Raw genomic sequence first — 24,078 nt, forward strand, 5'->3', positions numbered from 1 at the left:
TTCCCCAAACTTGTGGCTTTGCATATCATTAGCATCATGGATATTCAAGGAACTCGTACTAACAACATTGCAATCATGCTCATCATTCAAATATTTAGTGCCAAACATTCTAATGCAATCTTCTTCTAGCACTTGAGCACAATTATTGGAATCCTTATTGTCACGATAGATATTAAAAAGATAAAGAGTATGAGGCAAACTTAATTCCATTTTTTATTTTCTTTTATAAACTAAACTAGTGATAAAACAAGAAACTAAAATACTCGATTGCAAGATCTAAAGATATACCTTTGTAACGCCTCGAGACCGATGTGCCAAGTGTCCTCCAGTTATTCGCTGTTGTTGCCTTGTCATTGCTTGCGCGTCATGCATTGCATACCATGTCATCATGTGCATTTCATTTGCGTACATGTTCGTCTTATGCATCCGAGCATTTTCCCCGTTGTCTGTTTTGCAATCCGGCGCTCCTATGTCACTTGGTGTCCCTTTCTACCTCTTTTTGTGTGCAGGTGTTAGACGTTTTCGGATTGCACTGAGACTTGTCATGCGGCCTTGGTTTACTACCGGTAGACCGCCTGTCAAGTTTCGTGCCATTTGGACTTTGTTTGATACTCCAATGTTTAACTGAGGGAACGAGAAGGCCTCGTTTGTGTTGCAGCCCGACACCCTTCCGAAATGGCCCAAAACCCACCTAAACCTCCTCCATCATCTCGGTCGTTTGATCACGATCGCGTGGCTGAAAACCGCACCTCATTTGGACTCTCCTAGCTCCCTCTACCTATATATATGTCATCTCCCCCAAAATCTTGCGGATAAAACCCTAAAAATCCCCCTCTCGCCCGCCGAACATGTCCGTCCCGGACCGGACAAGATCCCGCCACCGCGCCCAGCCACTCCCAGGCCGCCACCTGGCCTCAGCCGCTGCCTCCACCGCGCCAGGCCCTGCAGGCCCAGATCCGGCCCGCCTGACCCGTGCCGCCGCCGCCCCGCTCCCGTTCGCCACCGCGACGCCCGAGGATCCCCGCCGCCACGCTTGCTTGATCCGCCGCCACGCGCTGCGCCTCCATCGCCTCCCGCGCCAGCGCCCGCCGTGCAACGCCACCTTGTCGGCCATCGCCGCCGTCCGCGCCGTACGCCGTGCGTCCGGCCGGAGCCTCGCCGCCCGCTGCCATTCGGTCCTCTCCGGCGAGCGCGTCGCCGATCCGCGCCTCCACCGCCTCTTCCCTCGTCACCGGCGTCCTCCCCGCCCTTTTCTCCGACGAGCCCGCGACGCTGACCTCGGTTTGCGCACCGACTGCTACAGTGCCCCGCGCTGGATCTGGATCTGAAATCCCCTCGCGGTTGACTTTTCTCCTCTAACCCTAATCTTTTTGCATTTTTCATCGCATCATAACTCTGCATATGTAGATCCAATTTATGCGTGTAGCATATCAAAATGTTCGTCTCGACGAGTACATCATTTCATCTCATTGCATCATTTTCATTTGAGCTCATCTTTATGCCCGAAATGCTGTTGGAAGAGGGCTATGTGATGAATTTGTCAGATCTGTTTCATCAAATGGCATTTTGTCATTTTTGCCATGTTTAATGTGTGCATGCTATGATCCTAAGCTCTACATGTGTTTTGTTATATGTCATGCCATCTTTACAGAGGTGTTGGCCATGTATTTTTGTGCTCTATGTGGTGACTAGCACAAGCTTCCAAAGTAGCGTAATCGGTAATGCTGATTTCAGGGACTTAGAATTTCACTAAGTCATTGTCCTGTTTTTGTTGTTATGCCATATGTTCATGTTGTTTCCTAGTGATCCGTGCCTCTTTTGAGGATGATCAGTAAGGATGTTTTGTTAACATTGTGGTGCTCTACCCATCCATGTATTTGTTTGCAATTATGGAGCAACCTAACTTGAGTCAATCGAGCTCTACTTTTGCTATAAAATGTTCCTGGCAGATTGTTAACTTGTTTAGCGATTTTGCCGAAGATGTTGCTATTGATCTGTGCATGCTATGATGTTGTTCTTGCCATGTCTAGCTTATATGCCATGTCTTCTTGATGTGTGTATGCTTAGTTTGTCATGCCATGCTCTGTAGTGAATGCATCGAGCTCGTAAACATGCCTACTCGTTAACTGATTTGCATGCTCCAGTTTTTCACTAAGTCTGAGATATGTTTATGTTTTTGCCATGTTCACATACTTGCAATTGTATTTTATGATCCCTTTTGGCTCAGGGTCAATAAGGGACTTTTGTTAAGTGCTTTGAGTAGCTTCATGCCATGCCTTGCTTTGCCATGTTAAGTTCCTGTAGCTTGTAGTTTTCATGCTCTAAAGTGTGCTTCCTGATGATAAATTCCAGCCTTGTGTTAATTTCACTAAGTCTGAATCCTGTTGTCATTTGCACTTTTGACATGCTTGTTTGAACCTGTTAATGGATGAATTAGCCGTAGCTCAGTGTTCATCTTTTGTCAAGCATCATGAGTGGATCTCTGCCATGTATTTTGTTGCCATGTTTGAGTGTTGTAGCACATTTATCTTGATGCATTTAGATGGCTACTTGCTGTTTATCGCAGACCGGTGTCATATTTGTTTTGCTTGCCATTTCCAAACCGTGCATCCGATTCCGGAGATATTTATATCGATTTCAACCGAAATCATCTCATTTTTCTAGTGGCACTCTTGGATTTCCAAGTTGAGGCCAGGTTCAATCATTCCTTTCCAAATCATGCATATGCACCGCATACCGCATCCCGCATATCATACCATGTTCATGTGTTGGTTGTTTACTATGTTGTGTGCTTCTTTCCGGTGTTGCTTCTTCGGGTTGGTTCCGGTAACATTGCGTTTGTGAGGACCCGTTCGACTACGTCCCCTTCTTCATGGACTCGTTCTTCTTCCTTGCGGGATTTCAGGCAAGATGACCATACCCTCGAAATCACTTCTATCTTTGCTTGCTAGTTGCTCGCTCTTTTGCTATGCCTATGCTGCGATACCTACCACTTGCTTATCATGCCTCCCATATTGTTGAACCAAGCCTCTAACCCACCTTGCCCTAGCAAACCGTTGTTTGGCTCTGTTACCGCTTTGCTCAGCCCCTCTTATAGCATTGTTAGTTGCAGGTGAAGATGAAGCTTGTTCCATGTTGGAACATGGATATTTTGTTGGGATATCACAATATCTCTTATTTAATTAATGCATCTATATACTTGGTAAAGGGTGGAAGGCTCGGCCTTATGCCTGGTGTTTCTTTCCACTCTTGCCGCCCTAGTTTCCGTCATATCGGTGTTATGTTCCCAGATTTTGCATTCCTTACGCGGTTGGGTTATAATGGGAACCCCTTGACAGTTCGCCTTGGATAAAACTCCTCCAGCAATGCCCAACATTGGTTTTACCATTCGCCACCAAGCCTTTTTCTTTCCATTGGGTTCTGGAGACTCAAGGGTCATCATTATTTTACCCCCCCCCCCCCCCGGGCCAGTGCTCCTCTAAGTGTTGGTCCAAACTAGAGCCCTGTGCAGCGCCCCCTCGGGGAAACTCGAGGTTTGGTTTTAGTTGTATGGAGAGCTCATCTGAGTGTGCCCTGATAACGAGATATGTGCAGCTCCTATCGGGATTTGTCGGCACATTCGGGCGGTGTTGCTGGACTTGTTTTACCATAGTCAAAATGTCTTGTAACCTGGATGCCGAGTCTGATCGGAATGTCTTGGGAGAAGGAATATCCTTCGTTAATCGTGAGAGCTTGTGATGGGCTAAGTTGGGACACCCCTGTAGGGATTTGAACATTCGAAAGCCGTGCCCGCGGTTATGGGCAGATGGGAATTTGTTAATGTCCGGTTGTAGAAAACCTGAAGTTGACCTTAATTAAAATGCACCAACCGCGTGTGTAACCGTGATGGTCTCTTCTCGGCGGAGTCCGGGAAGTGAACACGGTGTTGGAGTTATGTTTGACGTAGGTTGTTCTAGGATCACTTCTTGATCATAGTTGTTCGACCGTGCTTTTGCCTTCTCTTCTCGCTCTCATTTGCGTATGTTAGCCACCATATATGCTAGTCGCTTGTTGCAGCTCCACCTCATACCTTTTACCTTACCTATAAGCTCAAATAGTCTTGATCGCGAGGGTGCGAGATTGCTGAGCCCCCGTGACTCACAGATACTTCCAAAACCAGCTTGCAAGTGCCGTTGAACCGTGCAGATGACGCAACCAAGCTCAAGGAGGAGCTCGATGAAGATCTCGTTCTTTGTGTTGTTCAGTTTCCAGTTGATCAGTAGTGGAGCCCAGTTGGGGTCGATCGGGGATCTGTGTAGCTTTTGGGGTAGTCTTCTTTTATTTTGGTTCCGTAGTCGGACCTTGTTTGTATCTGGATGATGTAATGCTTTATTCATGTATTTGTGTGAAGTGGCGATTGTAAGCCAACTATGTATCTCTTTCCCTTATGTATTACATGGGTTGTGTGAAGATTACCTCACTTGCGACATTGCTTTCAATGGGGTTATGCCTCTAAGTCGTGCTTCGACACGTGGGAGATATAGCCGCATCGAGGGTGTTATAACCTTCAAGCACTCACCTCCCCGGCAACGGCGCCAGAAAAGAGCTTGATATCTACTACACAACCTTCTTCTTGTAGACGTTGTTCGGCCTCCAAGTGCAGAGGTTTGTAGGACAGTAGCAAATTTCCCTCAAGTGGATGACCTAAGGTTTATCAATCCATAGGAGGCGTAGGATGAAGATGGTCTCTGTCGGTGTCAAAACCTGTGGATCTCGGGTAGGGGGTCCCGAACTGTGCGTCTAGGCGGATGGTAACAGGAGGCAGGGGACACGAAGTTTTACCCAGGTTCGGGCCCTGTTGATGGAGGTAAAACCCTATGTTCTGCTTGATTAATATTGATGATATGGGTAGTACAAGAGTAGATCTACCACGAGATCAGAGAGGCTAAACCCTAGAAGCTAGCCTATGGTATGATTGTATGTTGTCCTACGGACTAAAACCCTCCGGTTTATATAGACACCGGAGGGGGCTAGGGTTACACAAGGTCGGTTACAAAGGAGGAAATATACATATCCGTATTGCCTAGCTTGCCTTCCACGCCAAGTAGAGTCCCATCCGGACACGAGACGAAGTCTTCAATCTTGTGTCTTCATAGTCCAACAGTCCGGCCAAAGGATATAATCCGGCTGTCCGGAGACCCCCTAATCCAGGACTCCCTCAGTAGCCCCCGAACCAGGCTTCAATGATGATGAGTCCAGCGCGCAGTGTTGTCTTCGGCATTGCAAGGCGGGTTCTTCTCCAACTTTCAAGTGTTTGTAAGCAGTGTTCGGCTCCATAAATGTTGAACCTCTTAGCTTCTGTGCCCAATAAGGGCTATCTCCCACGCATTGAATGAATACGAGGCGCCAGGGCATTTTTTACATTCGCCCCCCTAGCCAGATAGATAAATTGTCTATTAAAGGGACAAGGATTCTTATATCTGATCCACATCATCCTCCCCCAGCGAGAATTCATCAGAGTGTGCTTCGGAAAGATCCATTCCAGCATGGTCGACCTCCGTAGCTCCTCCTCCCGCACAGTCGATTAGTCGAGCTGCAGACTAAGGGATTTCTCCCTCCAGCGTATATGGTGCCCGTTCGAGCCGGGCTCGCCACCTACAATGGCGGGGCGCAAGAGGAGAGCCTTCCTTGTCCCTCCATGGGGGAACGGGTCTGCCTTGTTCCTTATTTACTAAGGGGACTCGGATTTCCAATTCATTTGTTCCTCCGCGGGCTCCTGGAGTTCTACGGCCTCCAATTACACAATCTCACCCCTGCCTCCATTCTACATATCGTCGGCTATGTTGCTCTCTGCGAGTTGTTCCTAGGCTGCGAGGCTCACTTCGAGCTGTGGAAAAGGCTATTCTGCCTTGTCCCTCGCACACAGAGGGAATCACTTTATCAAGTGGGCGGAGCCGAAATATGGCGCATCGCCGATACCGGATACCTGTCCGGTACCCCGAAGAAGTCGTCCGAAGACTGGCCTTCAGAATGGTTTTATATGGAGGGCGTCCCCCTTCCGGACCCTGTTCGGCGGGGTCTTCCTAAGTTCAACAATGCTCCTCTGAAGAAGCACCAAAGTTGGTGCCCACGGAGCCCCCAGGCGGAAGACAACGGAGAAGTCCTCTATCTGATGAACCGGATCAAAGCACTGGCTTGATCAGGATTGACAATAATCGAAGTTATGTCGATTTGCATAATGCGGGGAGTGCAGCCACTTCAATATCGTGGGCACCCCTTGTGGTGTTATAACGGGGCGGATGAGGCCACCCGCTGCGGGCGTAAGGGTCCAGACAATGTTGCCGCTCTAGCGAAGATTCTGTCCGAACTGTTCAAGGGTGAGGAAGAGGAGTTCACCCGCATCAAGCCACGGGATGGATTCTCCATGTACAATCCTCCAAGCTGGGTAAGTTATATCTCCCTGCTCCCATTTTTCCCGCATTCTTAGTCGTAAGTATTCACCTTGCCACTTTGCGGCAGGAACTGCGAAAAGCCATAAAGGAGGTCAGCAGCCCTTCTCCACAACCAGAGGACCCTGACCGGGCCCTTGACTCCGGACTTGAAGAAGATCCGGTTATCTCCGTGGAACTGATAGACCGGCAGTTCTATCAGTTAAGCTGCGACGATGCCCTGGTGGCCATTACGGCCGACTATCCCGGACTGCTCCCTGCATCGCAGGTAAGAAAAATCAAAAAGTCCCAACTCCAAAACTAGGATCCCCTTGTAGGCACTTCACCCACCATATACACATGGCATCTTTTACAGGGAAGGCATTCGGGACGCCCTGTCGAACCCGCAGCAACTCGCCAACAAGAGGTACCGAGGCCGGGTAGGCCAAGAAGGAAGGCGGTCAGGACGGAGACGCCGGCGCAAAGGTATAGGAAAACCCCGCTCCGTGGTTGTCATCTTTCTCAAAATGTAATGACGCCCGCGTTTCTTTAACAGAAAGAACGCTCGCCGGAATATGTCCGGCGATGCTGCCAATCAAGCTTCCACCAAACGGACGCCAGGACCGGACATGGAGGCGGAAGGCGATATGGGGCAGGCGCCGGATAATCCCCCTACAGAGGATGCGGATAGATTATTCGCTACAAACTCAGAAGTGGAAAGCGCCAGGAATCATAGGCGCCGTCGGGCCGTACTCCGCGACGCTTGTTTCTCACCAGAGGCGTTCGACGCCTTCAATTCTGGAGAGGCGTACCTCCGTGCTGCTCAAGATGGTCTAGCCAGAGCCACGGATCAGTATGTAAAGGATGTACGGGTGAGTAAATCTGACGATTTATATGTATCAGTAGCCCCTGAGACTTGAAACAGTTAGTAGAACTGATTTAAGGATCATCTTTAATGTGCAGGTTCTTGCAGAGAAGAATACGAGGCTGTCTCAGGAGCTGGAGGAATGCAAGACCCAACTAGGGGCCGCTCTTGCTGCATTGCAGGAACAGAAAAAGCCTCCCGCTGGTAACATTTACTTTAAAGAATGGTGGTTACCATATAGTGTGCGGCGTGTCTGCAGATCTAACAATTGATTTTGCAGATGAGTCCAGAGAAAGTCCGGGGGACCAGCATGTTATGCGACAGCTAGAGGCTGGCAAATGCGTGTTGACTAAGGTTATGCTGGAGAAAAAAAATCTCCAAGACGCCAACATTAAGCTGAACGTGGAACTAAAAGACGTTCGGGGCCAGCTTGCGGATTCCGAGAAGGAGAATAAGCGGCTTCGGCACGGCATTTTCAGTAAGTGTTTGAATGAATCCTTTAAAGGAGTTCGGCGAAGAAGCTGTCTAACAGCGTTATGTCTGTAGGTATGCTGACGGGTCGTCCCGCGGGGGAAATGCCCGGGTCTGCGGGTGATCTTCTGTCCGAGCTGTCACATCTGCATGAACAAGTTCGGCAGGTGATGCAGGGCGTTGCCCAGGCCTTGTGGCCGTCCGTCTCCCTGCCAGAAGGCGTTGCAGAGCTTGCGGAGAAGCTGAAGGGAGCACGGCGGCGCTTCCGATTATGGAAGATATCAGCCTGCCGACAGGGTGCCAGAGAAGCATGGGCCATGGTGAAGACGCGGTATACCAAGGCAGACCCAAATCACATGGCCGAGGTCGGACCTGTGGGGCCCGACGGAAAAGAGATCCCCGTTAGCTTAGTTTATGGGCAAGTAGAATTAGCCGCAAAGTATTCTCAACAGGATTGTAAGCTGGACCGCCTGTTGGATGGTATAGAGGAGGAATTTAGTCAGTCCGCATGACTATGTAATTAAAGTGACATGTATGATGCCTTCTAGTCGGATTGTAGATCATTTGTCGTTGCGGACCTTTTCGCTTCAACCTCCGGGCCCGATAGTCCGGAGTGAATCCGAATACCCGCTCAGTTATATAAAACCGGGGTATGCGTGGAGACCAGGCGTAGGGGTCATTAGTGCTTTATCAGACAAGTGCCCAACTAGTTATGTTATATTACATGGGTAGTAAGAAACATCTTCCAGGGAGAATAGTTCCGTTAAGGGTTCCTTTCCCTGGGTAAGCATGCCCTAAAGTGCATGTCCGGACTGCGATAAGAAACGCAGAAAAAGCATCTGGGGGCAGATATGGACAATAAATAAAAATCATCTTTTGTTCACCGACCGAATATTCCCTTAAGAACGCTAGCTTTCGGCTTCACCCAGTCTGAGGTACACATCCGGCTGACCCGGCAGTAACAATCGCAGAGGTGCTCCCCTTATGCCCTAGCCGAATTAACGGGAACGTAGGGCATAAATACAAGAGCCAGGCAACCCAGCTTGGCCAAAACTTAAGTCATATCGATGCATATAATGGTGAAAAAAGGTACATGCGGAAGTATAACACATGTGTTGGGCGTGAGGCCCAGATAAATAATTTAAGCTTCTGTGAAAGAAGCCCCCAGGTATGAAGAGTGCGGCTAGCGCATCTGTAATGTACAAGCGAGGCACAAGGTGACCCTTGAAGGCCTAGAGAAATAATAAGAGAAAGAAAGAAAGGGAAACAAGACAGATGATGTATATGCAGAAAATGGACAAAGGGAGGGGACTAACATAGAGTCCGGTGCTAGGCGTAGAATCTTCGGAGCCTGGCCGCGTTCCATGGGTTCGGCTCGAGTCGACTAGTCGATGCATCCCGCAGTCGGTACGCTCCACCGGTCAGAACTTGGTCAATAATGAAGGGACCTTCCCATTTGGGCTCGAGCTTGTTCTTTTTCTTATCCGGCAGGCGTAGAACTAGTTCGCCAACGTTATAAGTTTTGGCCCGTACTTCTCTGCTTTGGTATCTGCGAGCCTGTTGCTGATAAAATGCGGAACGGGCTTTGGCTACGTCGCGCTCCTCCTCCAAGGTGTCCAGACTGTCCTGCCGATCGAGCTCGGCTTCTCTTTCTTCGTACATGCGCACTCGAGGTGAGTCATGAATTATGTCACAGGGCAAGACTGCCTCTGCGCCGTACACCATAAAGAACGGTGTATATCCGGTACTACGATTCGGCGTGGTCCGCAGCCCCCAGAGTACGGAGTCGAGCTCCTCTACCCAGTGCGTGTCAGACTCCGTTAAGGAACGCACTAATCTGGGTTTAATGCCGCTCATTATAAGACCGTTTGCTCGCTCGACTTGACCGTTGGTTTGTGGGTGATAGACTGAAGCATAATCGAGCTTGATGCCCATTTTGCTGCACCAGAGTTTTACCTCGTCGGCCGTGAAGTTCGTGCCATTGTCAGTGATGATGCTGTGGGGGACGCCATAACGGTGTACAACCCCGGATATGAAGTCTATCACCGGTCCGGATTCGGCTGTTTTAACAGGTTTGGCCTCTATCCATTTGGTGAATTTATCCACCATGACCAGTAAGTATTTTTTCTTGTGGGTTCCCCCTTTAAGGGGTCCAACCATGTCAAGCCCCCAGACCGCAAAGGGCCATGTAATGGGGATTGTTTGGAGGGCGGTGGGTGGCATGTGGCTTTGATTTGCAAAGAGCTGGCAACCGGCGCAACGTTGGACCAAGTCCTGTGCGTCTGCCCGGGCTGTTGGCCAATAGAATCCTGTGCGGAAGGCCTTGCTTACAAGGGCCCGGGCTGCGGCGTGATGACCGCCGAGTCCGGCATGAATTTCTGCCAAAAGATTCCGCCCTTCCTCTTCGGAGATGCACCTTTGAAGGACTCCGGTAGTGCTTTTTTTGTACAATTCTCCCTCATGGACCCTGTAGGCCTTGGATCGCCACACTATGCAACGTGCCTCATTTTGGTCCTCCGGAAGTTCCTGTCTAGTTAGGTAGGCTAGGAATGGTTCTGTCCACGGGGCAATAATGGCCATTATTACGTGGGCTGAAGGTGTTATTTCGGTGGCAGAGCCTCCGATTGTGTCAGAGTATTCGGTATCGGGCATTTTGGCCGGGTCCGGACTATTGTTACCGGTGTCTCCTTCCCATACTACGGATGGCTTGAACAGCCTTTCCAGAAATATGTTGGGGGGACCGTATCGCGTTTTGCGCCGATGCGGGCGAGGACATCCGCCGCCTGATTGTTTTCCCGAGCCACATGGTGAAATTCGAGCCCCTCGAACCGAGCTGACATTTTTAGGACGGCGTTTCGATAGGCCGCCATTTTCGGATCCTTGGCGTCAAAGTCTCCATTTATTTGGGATATTGCGAGGTTTGAATCCCCACGCACCTCCAGGCGTTGAATGCCCATGGAGACTGCCATCCGAAGACCATGCAACAGAGCTTCGTATTCGGCTGCATTGTTGGAGTCTGTATACAATATTTGCAGTACGTACTGAACGGTATCCCCGGTTGGGGATGTCAGGACGACGCCAGCCCCTAGACCGGCCAGCATTTTAGAACCGTCGAAGTGCATGATCCAGTTGGAGTATGCGCCGTACTCTTTAGGGAGTTCGGCCTCCGTCCATTCGGCGACGAAGTCGGCCAATACTTGCGATTTAATGGCTCGTCGGGGTTTGTATGTTATGTCGAACGGGAGGAGCTCAATGGCCCATTTGGCAATCCGGCCCGTAGCGTCGCGGTTGTTTATAATATCATTAAGTGGCACTTCCGAGGCTACCGTAATCGAACACTCTTGAAAGTAGTGTCGTAGCTTCCGGGACGCCATGAATACCGCATAGGCTATCTTTTGATAATGTGGGTACCGTGATTTGCATGGAGTGAGGACAGTGGATACATAGTATACCGGCTTTTGAAGAGGGAATTTATGTCCGGCAGCTTCTCGTTCGACGACGAGCACTGCGCTTACAACTTGATGAGTTGCCGCAATGTACAATAGCATTGGTTCGCCAATGTTTGGCGCGGCCAGGATTGGGTTGGTTGCCAAAATGGCCTTTATTTCTTCCAATCCGGCTGTGGCAGCGTCCGTCCACTCGAAGTGTTCGGTGCGCCGAAGAAGGCGATAAAGGGGTAAAGCTTTTTCTCCTAAGCGGGAGATAAAGCGGCTTAGAGCCGCCACGCATCCAGTTAACTTCTGGATTTGTTTGAGGTCTGTTGGTGTAGCCAACTGTGACAAAGCTCGGATTTTGGCCGGATTAGCTTCGATACCTCTACTGGAGACAATGAAACCCAGGAGCTTTCCGGCTGGTACGCCGAAAACGCATTTTTCCGGATTGAGCTTGATGTCGTATGTTCGGAGGTTGTCGAATGTGAGCCTCAAGTCGTCTATCAAAGAGTCGACGTGTTTGGTTTTAACAACCACATCGTCTACGTATGCCTCTACTGTTTTGCCGATTTGTTTCTCCAGACATGTCTGAATCATGCGCTGATATGTTGCGCCGGCGTTCTTGAGCCCAAAAGGCATTGTGTTAAAACAGAAGGGACCGTATGGTGTGATGAATGCCGTTGCGGCTTGGTCGGACTCCGCCATCTTGATTTGGTGGTAACCGGAGTATGCGTCGAGGAAACACAATGACTCGTGTCCTGCGGTAGCATCAATGATTTGATCGATGCGTGGGAGGGGGAAGGGATCCTTTGGGCAAGCTTTATTGAGGTCTTTGAAATCGACACAAAGGCGCCAGGATTTGTCCTTCTTTGGTACCATCACCAGGTTTGCTAGCCAGTCCGGGTGTTTTATTTCTTTGATGAATCCGGCCTCCAATAACTTGGCTAGTTCCTCTCCCATGGCCTGTCTCTTAGGTTCGGAGAAACGCCGAAGAGCTTGCTTGACCGGCTTGAATCCCTTTAGGATATTGAGGCTATGCTCGGCCAGCCTGCATGGGATTCCTGGCATGTCTGAGGGATGCCAGGCGAATATGTCCCAGTTCTCGCGCAGGAACTCTCGTAGTGCGGCGTCCACAGCGGGGCTTAGCTGTGCCCCGATGGAGGCTGTTTTTGTAGGGTCCGTTGGGTGGACTTGGAATTTGACTATTTCATCCGTTGGTTTAAAAGAGGTGGACTTGGATCTCTTGTCGAGTATCACGTCGTCCCTGTCCACTGTGGAGCGTAGCGTGGTTAATTCCTCGGCCGAGAGGGCTTCGGATAATGCCTCGAGGGCCAATGCGGCTGTTTTGTTTTCGGCGCGAAGTGATGTGTCCGGATCGCTGGCGAGAGTGATGATTCCGTTGGGCCCGGGCATTTTGAGCTTCATGTACCCGTAATGAGGTACGGCTTGGAAGATTGTGAATGCCTCCCGTCCTAAAAGAGCGTGATAACCACTACTGAACGGGGCCACTTGGAATGTAATTTCTTCGGACCTGTAATTATCCGGCGTGCCGAATACCACATCTAGTGTGATTTTCCCAGCACAGCGTGCTTCCCGACTGGGGATGATTCCTCTAAAGGTTGTGCTACTTTGCTCAATGCGGTTCCAGTCTATTTCCATCTTTTGAAGAGTTTCCTCATAGATGAGGTTTAATCCGCTGCCGCCGTCCATGAGTACTTTGGTGAGTCGAAAGTCGTCCACGATTGGACTGAGGACCAGTGCGGCTGGTGCTCGGGCTGTTCGGAATTTAGGTTCGTCACTGGCATTGAAGGTAATAGCCGTGTCACTCCATGGATTTATTGCTGCTACGTGGCAGATTTCGGCCATGCTGCGGAGTGTTCACTTGCGTCTATTATTTGACGCGAAGGTCTCAAAGACCGTTAACACCGTATTGTTATCCACGGGATGGTGCTCTGTGGTATTTGGGAGAAGTAGATCCTCACCACTTTTGGCCACCTGCCGAAGTATCCAACATGCTCTAAGGTTGTGCGCTGGTATTGTATCCGCTGTACTATGAATTTTGCAGGGTCCGTTGAGCCATCCCTCCAGTACGGTTCCATACCCTGTAAAGGGTTTTTGCTTTTTGGTAGTTGACCCGGGTGTATTGTGATAATGCACCCTTTTGTTTCGGACTGGGTTTGTATTCAGGGCCGGATTATCCCAAAGTTTATTTCGGTTTTCCAGGCACTTTCCATCGCACAGTACTTTCGTACTATGGACGCCAAGTCAGCGAAGCGTGTTATCTCACGGCGATTTATGGCGTTAAGGATTCCCTTGTCCGTGCAATTATTGCAGAAAAATAGGATTGCGTCTTCCTCGCGACAGTCCTTAACCTTGTTCATCGCAAGGAGGAATCTGGCCCAATAGTGATGTACTGTTTCCTGGGGCTCTTGCCTGATGTGGGAAAGATCGCTTATGTTTGGGTGGGTGGGTGGAATTGAATCCGAACCCTCACCTGATCTGGGATCCAGGGGCCGAGGAATTTCCAATTTTGGAAGTTCCGGTTCCGGGGTGTGACCCGATAATCCTGGCCCGCTGCCTGACTCTAAGTTCAGGGATTGGATGTTGTCCTCCCGCGAACGGGCGTCCGGCTCAGAGAGCTCGGGAATCCGGACATAGTTGGTCCTCAAGATGGAGGAAAGGTCGCCGCATTGTTCCTCCACCACTGCAATATGATGGGTGACCGGTGGAGAGTTAATCTCCCTTTGATCGGGTTTAAGCCCAATCCGATCATAGTCCGTAGCGACTCCCAAGGCGGCGATGCGATCTAAGAGCTCGTTAAAGGAGGCGAGCTCTATTGGATCCATCTGTTCGGCGAGTGCCGATTTGACGTGGAGGCTGTTTTCGATGACCCGAGAAGTCATCGTCGGCACGGCGGCCGAACAGGCGGTCACGATGAAACCGTCTAGCCGGAGAGTTTGGCCGACAGCCAAAGCATCCCCGACAGTAGTACCGTCTTTAAAGACGATACGTGACATCCTTCCTTCTGGCGATGGCACAGAGGAACTCTCAATGAAAGCACCAATGTCGGTGTCAAAACCGGCGGATCTCGGGTAGGGGGTCCCGAACTGTGCGTCTAGGCGGATGGTAACAGGAGGCAAGGGACACGAAGTTTTACCCAGGTTCGGGCCCTCTTGATGGAGGTAAAACCCTACGTCCTGCTTGATTAATATTGATGATATGGGTAGTACAAGAGTAGATCTACCACGAGATCAGAGAGGCTAAACCCTAGAAGCTAGCCTATGGTATGATTGTATGTTGTCCTATGGACTAAAACCCTCCGGTTTATATAGACACCAGAGGGGGCTAGGGTTACACAAGGTCGGTTACAAAGGAGGAAATATACATATTCGTATTGCCTATCTTGCCTACCACGCCAAGTAGAGTCCCATCCGGACACGAGACGAAGTCTTCAATCTTGTGTCTTCATAGTCCAGCAGTCCGGCCAAAGGATATAATCTAGCTGTCCGGAGACCCCCTAATCCAGGACTCCCTCAGTCTCTCTCAAGAAACCCTACAATCAAATAACAAAGAGTCTCCTGTGTCCCCAACACACCCAATACAATGGTAAATTGTATAGGTGCACTAGTTCGGCGAAGAGATGGTAATACAAGTGCAATATGGATGGTAGATAAATGTATTTGTAATCTGAAATTATAAAAACAGCAAGGTAACTAATAATAAAAGTGAGCGTAAAAAGTATTGAAATGCGTGGAAATAAGGCCTAGGGTTCATACTTTCGCTAGTGTAAGTTCCCTCAACAATACTAACATAATTGGGTCACATAACTAACCCTAAACATGCAACAAAGAGTCACTCCAAAGTCACTAATAGCGGAGAATGAACGAAGAGATTATGGTAGGGTACGAAACCACCTCAAAGTTATTATTTCCAATCAATCCATTGGGCTATTCCTATAAGTGTCTGATGTCTACTACACAACCTTCTTCTTGTAGACGTTGTTGGGCCTCCAAGTGCAGAGGTTTGTAGGACAGTAGCAAATTTCCCTCAAGTGGATGACCTAAGGTTTATCAATCCGTAGGAGGCGTAGGATGAAGATGGTCTCTCTCAAGCAACCCTGCAACAAAATAACAAAGAGTCTCTTGTGTCCCCAACACAACCAATACAATGGTAAATTGTATAGGTGCACTAGTTCGGCGAAGACATGGTGATACAAGTGGTATATGGATAGTAGATAAAGGTATTTGTAATATGAAATTGTAAAAACAGCAAGGTAACTAATGATAAAAGTGAGCGTAAACGGTATTGTAATGATAGTAAACAAGGCCTAGGGTTCATACTTTCGCTAGTGTAAGTTCCCTCAACAATAGTAACATAATTGGATCATAAAACTATCCCTCAACATGCAACAAAGAGTCACTCCAAAGTCACTAATAGCGGAGGACGAACTAAGAGATTATGGTAGGGCACGAAACCACCTCAAAGTTATTCTTTCCAATCAATCTGTTGGGCTATTCCTATAAGTGTCACAAACAGCCCTAGAGTTCATACTAGAATAACACCTTAAGATACAAATCAACCAAAACCCTAATGTCACCTAGATACTCCAATGTCACCTCAAGTATCCGTGGTTATAATTATACGATATGCATCACACAATCTCAGATTCATCTATTCAACCAACACATAGGACCTCAAAGAGTGCCCCAAAGTTCTACAGGAGAATCACGACGAAAACGTGTGCCAACCCCTATGCATAGGTTCATGGGCGGAACCCGCAAGTTTATCACCAAAACATACACCAAGTGAATCACGTGATATCCCATTGTTACCACAGATATCCACGGCAAGACATACATCAAGTGTTCTCAAATCTTTAAAGACTCAATCCGATAAGATTACTTCAAATGGGAGACTCAATTCATTACAAGAGAGTAGAGGGGGGAAAGAAACATCATAGGATCCAAATATAATAGCAAAGCTCGCGACACATCAAGATCGTATCATCTCAAGAACACAAGAGAGAGATCAAACACATAGCTACTGGTACATACCCTCAGCCCCGAGGGAGAACTACTCCCTCCTCGTCATGGAGAGCACCGGGATGATGAAGATGGCCACCGAAGAGGGATTGCCCCCTCTGGTAGGGTGCCGGAATGGGTCTAGATTGGTTTTCGGTGGCTACGAAGGCTTCTGGCGGCGGAACTCCCGATCTAATCTCTGTTCTGGAAGTTTTAGGATACGTGGGTATATATGGGTGAAAGGAGTACGTCGGTGGACCGAAGGGGGGGCCACGAGGCAGGGGGCGCGCCCCAGGGGGGTGGGTGCGCCCCCTACCCTCGTGAGCTCCTCCTTCATCCTCTGACGTAGGGTCCAAGTCTATCCGGTAGGTTTCCTTCCAAAAATAACTTCTCTAGTTGACTTCGTTCTGTTTTGACTCCGTTTGATATTCCTTTTCTTCGAAACACTGAAAGGCATAAAACAACAAATCTGGGCTGGGCCTCCGGTTAATAGGTTAGTCCCAAAAATAATATAAAAGTGGAAAATAAAGCCCAATATTGCCCAAAACAGTAGATAATATAGCATGGAGCAATCAAAAATTATAGATACGTTGAGACGTATCAAGCATCCCCAAGCTTAATTCCTGCTCGTCCTCGAGTAGGTAAATGATAAAATGGTAATTTTTGATGTGGAATGCTAGTTGGCATAATTTCAATGTAATTCTTCTTAATTGTGGTATGAATATTCAGATCCATAAGATTCAAGACAAAAGTTCATATTGACATAAAAATAATAATACTTCAAGCATACCAACTAAGCAATTATGTCTTCTCAAAATAACATGGCCAAGGAAAGCTATCCCTACAAAATCATATAGTCTGGCTATGCTCTATCTTCACCACACAAAATATTTAAATCATGCACAACCCCGATGACAAGCCAAGCAATTGTTTCATACTTTTGATGTTCTCAAACTTTTTCAATCTTCACGCAATACATGAGCGTGAGCCATGGACATAGCACTATAGGTGGAATAGAATGGTGGTTGTGGAGAAGACAAAAAGGGGGAAGATAGTCTCACATCAACTAGGCGTATCAACGGGCTATGGAGATGCCCATCAATAGATATCAATGTGAGTGAGTAGGGATTGCCATGCAACGGATGCACTAGAGCTATAAATGTATGAAAGCTCAACAAAGAAACTAGTGGGTGTGCATCCAACTCGCTTGCTCACGAAGACCTAGGGCATTTTGAGGAAGCCCATCATTGGAATATACAAGCCAAGTTCTATAATGAAGATTCCCACTAGTATATGAAAGTGGCAACATAGGAGACTCTCTATCATGAAGATCATGGTGCTACTTTGAAGCACAAGTGTGGTAAAAGGATAGTAGCATTGTCCCTTCTCTATTTTTCTCTCATTTTTTTATTTTTTATTTGGGCCTTTCTCCTTTTTTATGGCCTCTTTTTTCTTTTTTTATTTGGGCTTCTTTGGCCTCTTTTTTATTGGCTTTGGCCTTTATTTTTTTGTCCGGAGTCTCATCCCGACTTGTGGGGGAATCATAGTCTCCATCATCCTTTCCTCACTGGGACAATGCTCTAATAATGATGATCATCACACTTTTATTTTTCTTACAACTCAAGAATTACAACTCGATACTTAGGATAAGATATGACTCTATATGAATGCCTCCGGCGGTGTACCGGGATGTGCAATGATGCATGAGTGACATGTATGAAAGAATTTGTGAATGGTGGCTTTGCCACAAATACGATGTCAACTACATGATCATGCAAAGCAATATGACAATGATGAGCGTGTCATAATAAATGGAACGGTGGAAAGTTGCATGGCAATATATCTCGGAATGGCTATGGAAATGCCATAATAGGTAGGTATGGTGGCTGTTTTGAGGAAGGTATATGGTGGGTGTATGGTATCAGTGAAAGTTGCGTGGTACTAGAGAGGCTAGCAATGGTGGAAGGATGAGAGTGCGTATGATCCATGGACTCAACATTAGTCATAAAGAACTCACATACTTATTGCAAAAATCTATTAGTTATCGAAACAAAGTACTACGCGCATGCTCCTAGGGGGATAGATTGGTAGGAAAAGACCATCGCTCGTCCCCGACCGCCACTCATAAGGAAGGCAATCAATAAATAAATCATGCTCCGACTTCATCACATAACGGTTCACCATACGTGCATGCTACGGGAATCACAAACTTCAACACAAGTATTTCTCAAATTCACAACTACTCAACTAGCATGACTCTAATATCACCATCTCCATATCTCAAAACAATTATCAAGTATCAAACTTCTCATAGTATTCAACACACTCATAAGAGAATTTTATTATTCTTGAATACCTAGCATATTAGGATTTTAAGCAAATTACCATGCTATTTAAGACTCTCAAAATAATCTAAGTGAAGCATGAGAGTTCATCTATTTCTATAAAATAAAACCACCACCGTGCTCTAAAAGGATATAAGTGAAGCACTAGAGCAAATGACAAACTACTCCGAAAGATATAAGTGAAGATCAATGAGTAGTCGAATAATTATGCAACTATGTGAAGACTCTCTAACATTTAATAATTTAAGATCTTGGTATTTTATTCAAACAGCAAGCAAAGCAAAATAAAATGACATCTAATAATAGCAAACATCATGTGAAGAAGCAAAAACTTAGGATCAACCGATACTAACCGATAGTTGTTGAAGAAGAAAGGTGGGATGCCAACCGGGGCATCCCCAAGCTTAGACGCTTGAGACTTCTTGAAATATTATCTTGGGATGCCTTGGGCATCCCCAAGCTTGAGCTTTTGTGTCTCCTTAATTCCTCTCATATCATGGTCTCCCTAAATCTCAAAAGCTTCATCCACACAAAACTCAACAAGGACTCGTGAGATAAGTTAGTATAAACCATTGCGAAAACCTTATCATACTCTACTATATAAAATAACTAAAATTATTATTCAACATTGCATACTAAATGCCTCTGCATATTTAATAGTCCTATCCTTAAATAGAATCATTAAAGAAGCAAACATATGCAAACAATGCAAACATAACAGCAATCTACCTAAACAGGATAGTCTGTAAAGAATGCTGCAACATCCATACTTCCCTAGCTCCAAAAATTATGAATGAAAATTCCCACTGTAGTAAATTTATCAGAGCTTAATATTCAAAAGGTTTCAACATTTTATCATATTCTGACTTTTCTAGGGAATTATTGCAACAGCGGTAAACTTTCTGTTTTCAAACAGCAACATGTATACTTGTAACATAGGCATAGTAAAGGCTATCAATGCCACTTTTATTGAAATAAAAGATTCAAAACATTGTTCTAAATAAAAGAAAGCAAATCCTAACAAAATAAATTGATGCTCCAAGCAAAACACATATCATGTGGCGAATAAAAATATAGCTCCAAGTAAAGTTACCGATGAACGAAGACGAAAGAGGGGATGCCTTCCGGGGTATCCCCAGGCTTAGGCTCTTGGTTATCCTTGAATATTACCATGGAGTTCCATGGGCATCCCCAAGATTAGGCTCTTGCCACTCCTTATTCCATAGTCCATCGGATCCTTACCCAAAACTTGAAAACTTCACAACACAAAACTTAACAGAAAACTCGTAAGCTCCGTTAGTATAAGAAAACAAAAGACTACTTCAAGGTACTGTAATGAACTCATTCTTTATTTAAATTGGAGTTAAACCTACTGTATTCCAACTTCTCCATGGTTTATAAAGTATTTTACTAGCCATAGATTCATCAAAATAAGCAAACAACACACAAAAAACAGAATCTGTCAAAAACAGAACAGTCTGTAGTAATCTGGATCAAACGTATACTTATGGAACCCATAAAATTCTAAAATAAATATCTGGACCTGAGGAATTTATCTATTAATCATCTGAAAAAATAATTAACTAAATATCACTCTCCAAATAAAAATGGCATCACTTCTCGTGAGCGCTAAAGTTTCTGTTTTTTACAGCATGATCAACAAGACTTTCCCCAAGTCTTCCCAAAGGTTCTACTTGGCACAAACACTAATTAAAAGCATAAAACCACATATAAACAGAGGCTAGATGAATTATTTATTACTAAACAGGAACAAAAATCAAGGAACAAAATTGAAGTTGGGTTGCCTCCCAACAAGCACTATCGTTTAACGCCCCTAGCTAGGCATGATGATTTCAATGATGCTCACATAAAGGATAAGAATTGTAACATAAAGAGAGCATCATGAAGAATATGACTAGCACATTTAAGCCTAACCTACTTCCTATGCATAGGGATTTTGTGAGCAAACAACTTGTGGGAACAATAATCAACTAGCATAGGAGGGCAAAACAAGCATAACTTCAAAACTTTAAGCACATAGAGAGGAAACTTGATATTATTGCAATTCCTACAAGCATATATTACTCCCTCATAATAATTTTCAGTAGCGTCATGAATGAATTCAACAATATAACCTTCACATAAAGAATTCTTTTCATGATCTACAAGCATAGAATTTTTATTACTCTCCACATAAGCAAACTTCCTCTCATGAATAATAGTGGGAGCAAACTCGACAAAATAACTATCATGTGATTGAAAATTAAGATCAAGATGACAAGTTTCATGGTTATCATTATTCTTTAAAGCATAAGTGTCATCACAATAATCATCATAGATAGGAGGCATGCTTTCATCACAATAAATTTGCTCATCAAAACTTGGGGGACAAAAAATATCATCTTCATCAAGCATAGCTTCCCCAAACTTGTGGCTTTGCATATCCTTAGCATCATGGATATTCAAGGAATTCATACTAACAACATTGCAATCATGCTCATCATTCAAATATTTAGTGCCAAACATTTTATATATTTCTTCTTCTAGCACTTGAGCACAATTATCTTTTCCATCATACTCACGAAAGATATTAAAAAAGTGAAGCGTATGAGACAAACTTAATTCCATTTTTTTTGTAATTTTCTTTTATAAACTAAACTAGTGATAAAACAAGAAACTAAAAGACTCGATTGCAAGATCTAAAGATATACCTTCAAGCACTCACCTCCCCGGCAACGGCGCCAGAAAAGAGCTTGATGTCTACTACACAACCTTCTTCTTGTATACGTTGTTGGGCCTCCAAGTGCAGAGGTTTGTAGGACAGCAGCAAATTTCCCTCAAGTGGATGACCTAAGGTTTATTAATCCGTAGGAGTCGTAGGATGAAGATGGTCTCTCTCAAGCAACCCTGCAACCAAATAACAAAGAGTCTCTTCTGTCCCCAACACACCCAATACAATGGTAAATTGTATATGTGCACTAGTTCGGCGAAGAGATGGTGATACAAGTGGTATATGGATAGTAGACAAAGGTATTTGTAATCTGAAATTATAAAAACAGCAAGGTAACTAATGATAAAAGTGAGCGTAAACGGCATTGCAATGATAGTAAACAAGGCCTAGAGTTCATACTTTCGCTAGTGTAAGTTCCCTCAACAATACTAACATAATTGGATCATAAAACTATCCCTCAACATGCAACAAAGAGTCACTCCAAATTCACTAATAGCGGAGAACGAACGAAGAGATTATGGTAGGGTACAAAACCACCTCAAAGTTATTCTTTCCAATCAATCCGTTGGGCTATTCCTATAAGTGTCACAAACAGCCCTAGAGTTCGTACTAGAATAACACCTTAAGATACAAATCAACCAAAACCCTAATGTCACCTAGATATTCCAATGTCACCTCAAGTATCCGTGGGTATGATTATACGCTATGCATCACACAATCTCAGATTCATCTATTCAACCAACACATAGGACCTCAAAGAGTGCCCCAAAGTTCTACCAGAGAATCACGAGGAAAACGTGTGCCAATCCCTATGCATAGGTTCATGGGCGGAACCCGCAAGTTGATCACCAAAACATACATCAAGTGAGTCACGTGATATCCCATTGTCACCACAGATATCCACGGCAAGACATACATCAAGTGTTCTCAAATCTTTAAAGACTCAATCCAATAAGATTACTTCAAAGGGGAAACTCAATTAATTACAAGAGAGTAGAGGGGGGGAAAGAAACATCATAGGATCCAAATATAATAGCAAAGCTCACGATACATCAAGATCGTATCATCTCAAGAACACGAGAGAGAGAGAGAGATCAAACACATAGCTACTGGTACGTACCCTCAGCCCCGAGGGAGAACTACTCCCTCCTCCTCATGGAGAGCACCGGGATGATGAAGATGGCCACCGGAGAGGGATTTCCCCCTCCGGCAGGGTGCCGGAACGGGTCTAGATAGGTTTTCGGTGGCTACGGAGGCTTCTGGCGGCGGAACTCCCGATCTAATCTCTGTTCTGGAAGTTTTAGGATACGTGGGTATATATGGGTGAAAGGAGTACGTCGGTGGACCGAAGGGGGGGCATGAGGCAGGGGGCGCGCCCCAGGGGGGTGGGCACGCCCCCTACTCTCGTGAGCTCCTCCTTCATCTTCTGACGTAGGGTCCAAGTCTATCCGGTAGGTTTCCTTCCAAAAATAACTTCTCCAGTTGATTTCGTTCCGTTTCGACTCCGTTTGATATTCCTTTTCTTCGAAACACTAAAATAGGCATAAAACAGCAAATCTGGGTTGGGCCTCCGGTTAATAGGTTAGTCCCAAAAATAATATAAAAGTGGAAAATAAAGCCCAATATTGCCCAAAACAGTAGATAATATAGCATGGAGCAATCAAAAATTATAGATACGTTGGAGACGTATCAGTGTCACAAACAGCCCTAGAGTTCGTACTAGAATAACACCTTAAGACATAAATCAATCAAAACTCTAATCTCACCTAGATACTCCAATGTCACCTCAAGTATCCATGGGTATGATTATACGATATGCATCACACAATCTCAGATTCATCTATTCAACCAACACAAAGGACCCCAAAGAGTGCCCCAAAGTTCTGCCGGAGAATCACGACGAAAACGTGTGCCAAACCCTATGCATAGGTTCATGGGAGGAACCCGCAAGTTGATCACCAAAACATACATCAAGTGAATCACGTGATATGCCATTGTCACCACAGATATCCACGGCAAGACATACATCAAGTGTTCTCAAATCTTTAAAGACTCAATCCGATAAGATAACTTCAAAGGGGAAACTCAATTCATTACAAGAGAGTAGAGGGGGGAAGAAACATCATAGGATCCAAATATAATAGCAAAGCTCGCGATACATCAAGATCGTATCACCTCAAGAACACGAGAGAGAGATCAAACACATAGCTACTGGTACATACCCTCAGCCCCGAGGGAGAACTACTCCCTCCTCATCATGGAGAGCACCGGGATGATGAAGATGGCCACCGGAGAAGGATTGCCCCCTCCGGCAGGGTGCCGAAACGGGTCTAGATTGGTTTTCGATGGCTACGGAGGCTTCTGGCGGCGGAACTCCCGATCTATTGTGCTCTCGGATGTTTTTAGGGTATATGGAGATATACAGGCGGAAGAAGTACGTCAGGGGGGCCACGAGCGGCTCACGAGGGTGGAGGGCGCGCCCAGGGGGTGGGCACGCCCCCCTGCCTCGTGACCTCCTCGCAGATCCCCCGACGTGCACTCCAAGTCTTCTGCGCTTCTTTCCTTCCAAAAATGAGTTCCGTGAAGTTTCAGGTCAATTGGACTCCGTTTGATTTTCCTTTTCTTCAAAACCCTAAAACAGGGTAAAAACAGAAACTGGCACTGGGCTCTGGGTTGATAGCTTAGTCCCAAAAATGATATAAAAGTGTATAATAAAGCCCATAAACATTCAAAACAGTAGATAATATAGCATGGAGCAATAAAAAATTATAGATACGTTGGAGACGTATCATGCACCATCATCACTT

This window comes from Triticum aestivum, chromosome 5A (genome assembly GCF_018294505.1).
Source record: "Triticum aestivum cultivar Chinese Spring chromosome 5A, IWGSC CS RefSeq v2.1, whole genome shotgun sequence".
Taxonomy (NCBI): domain Eukaryota; kingdom Viridiplantae; phylum Streptophyta; class Magnoliopsida; order Poales; family Poaceae; genus Triticum; species Triticum aestivum.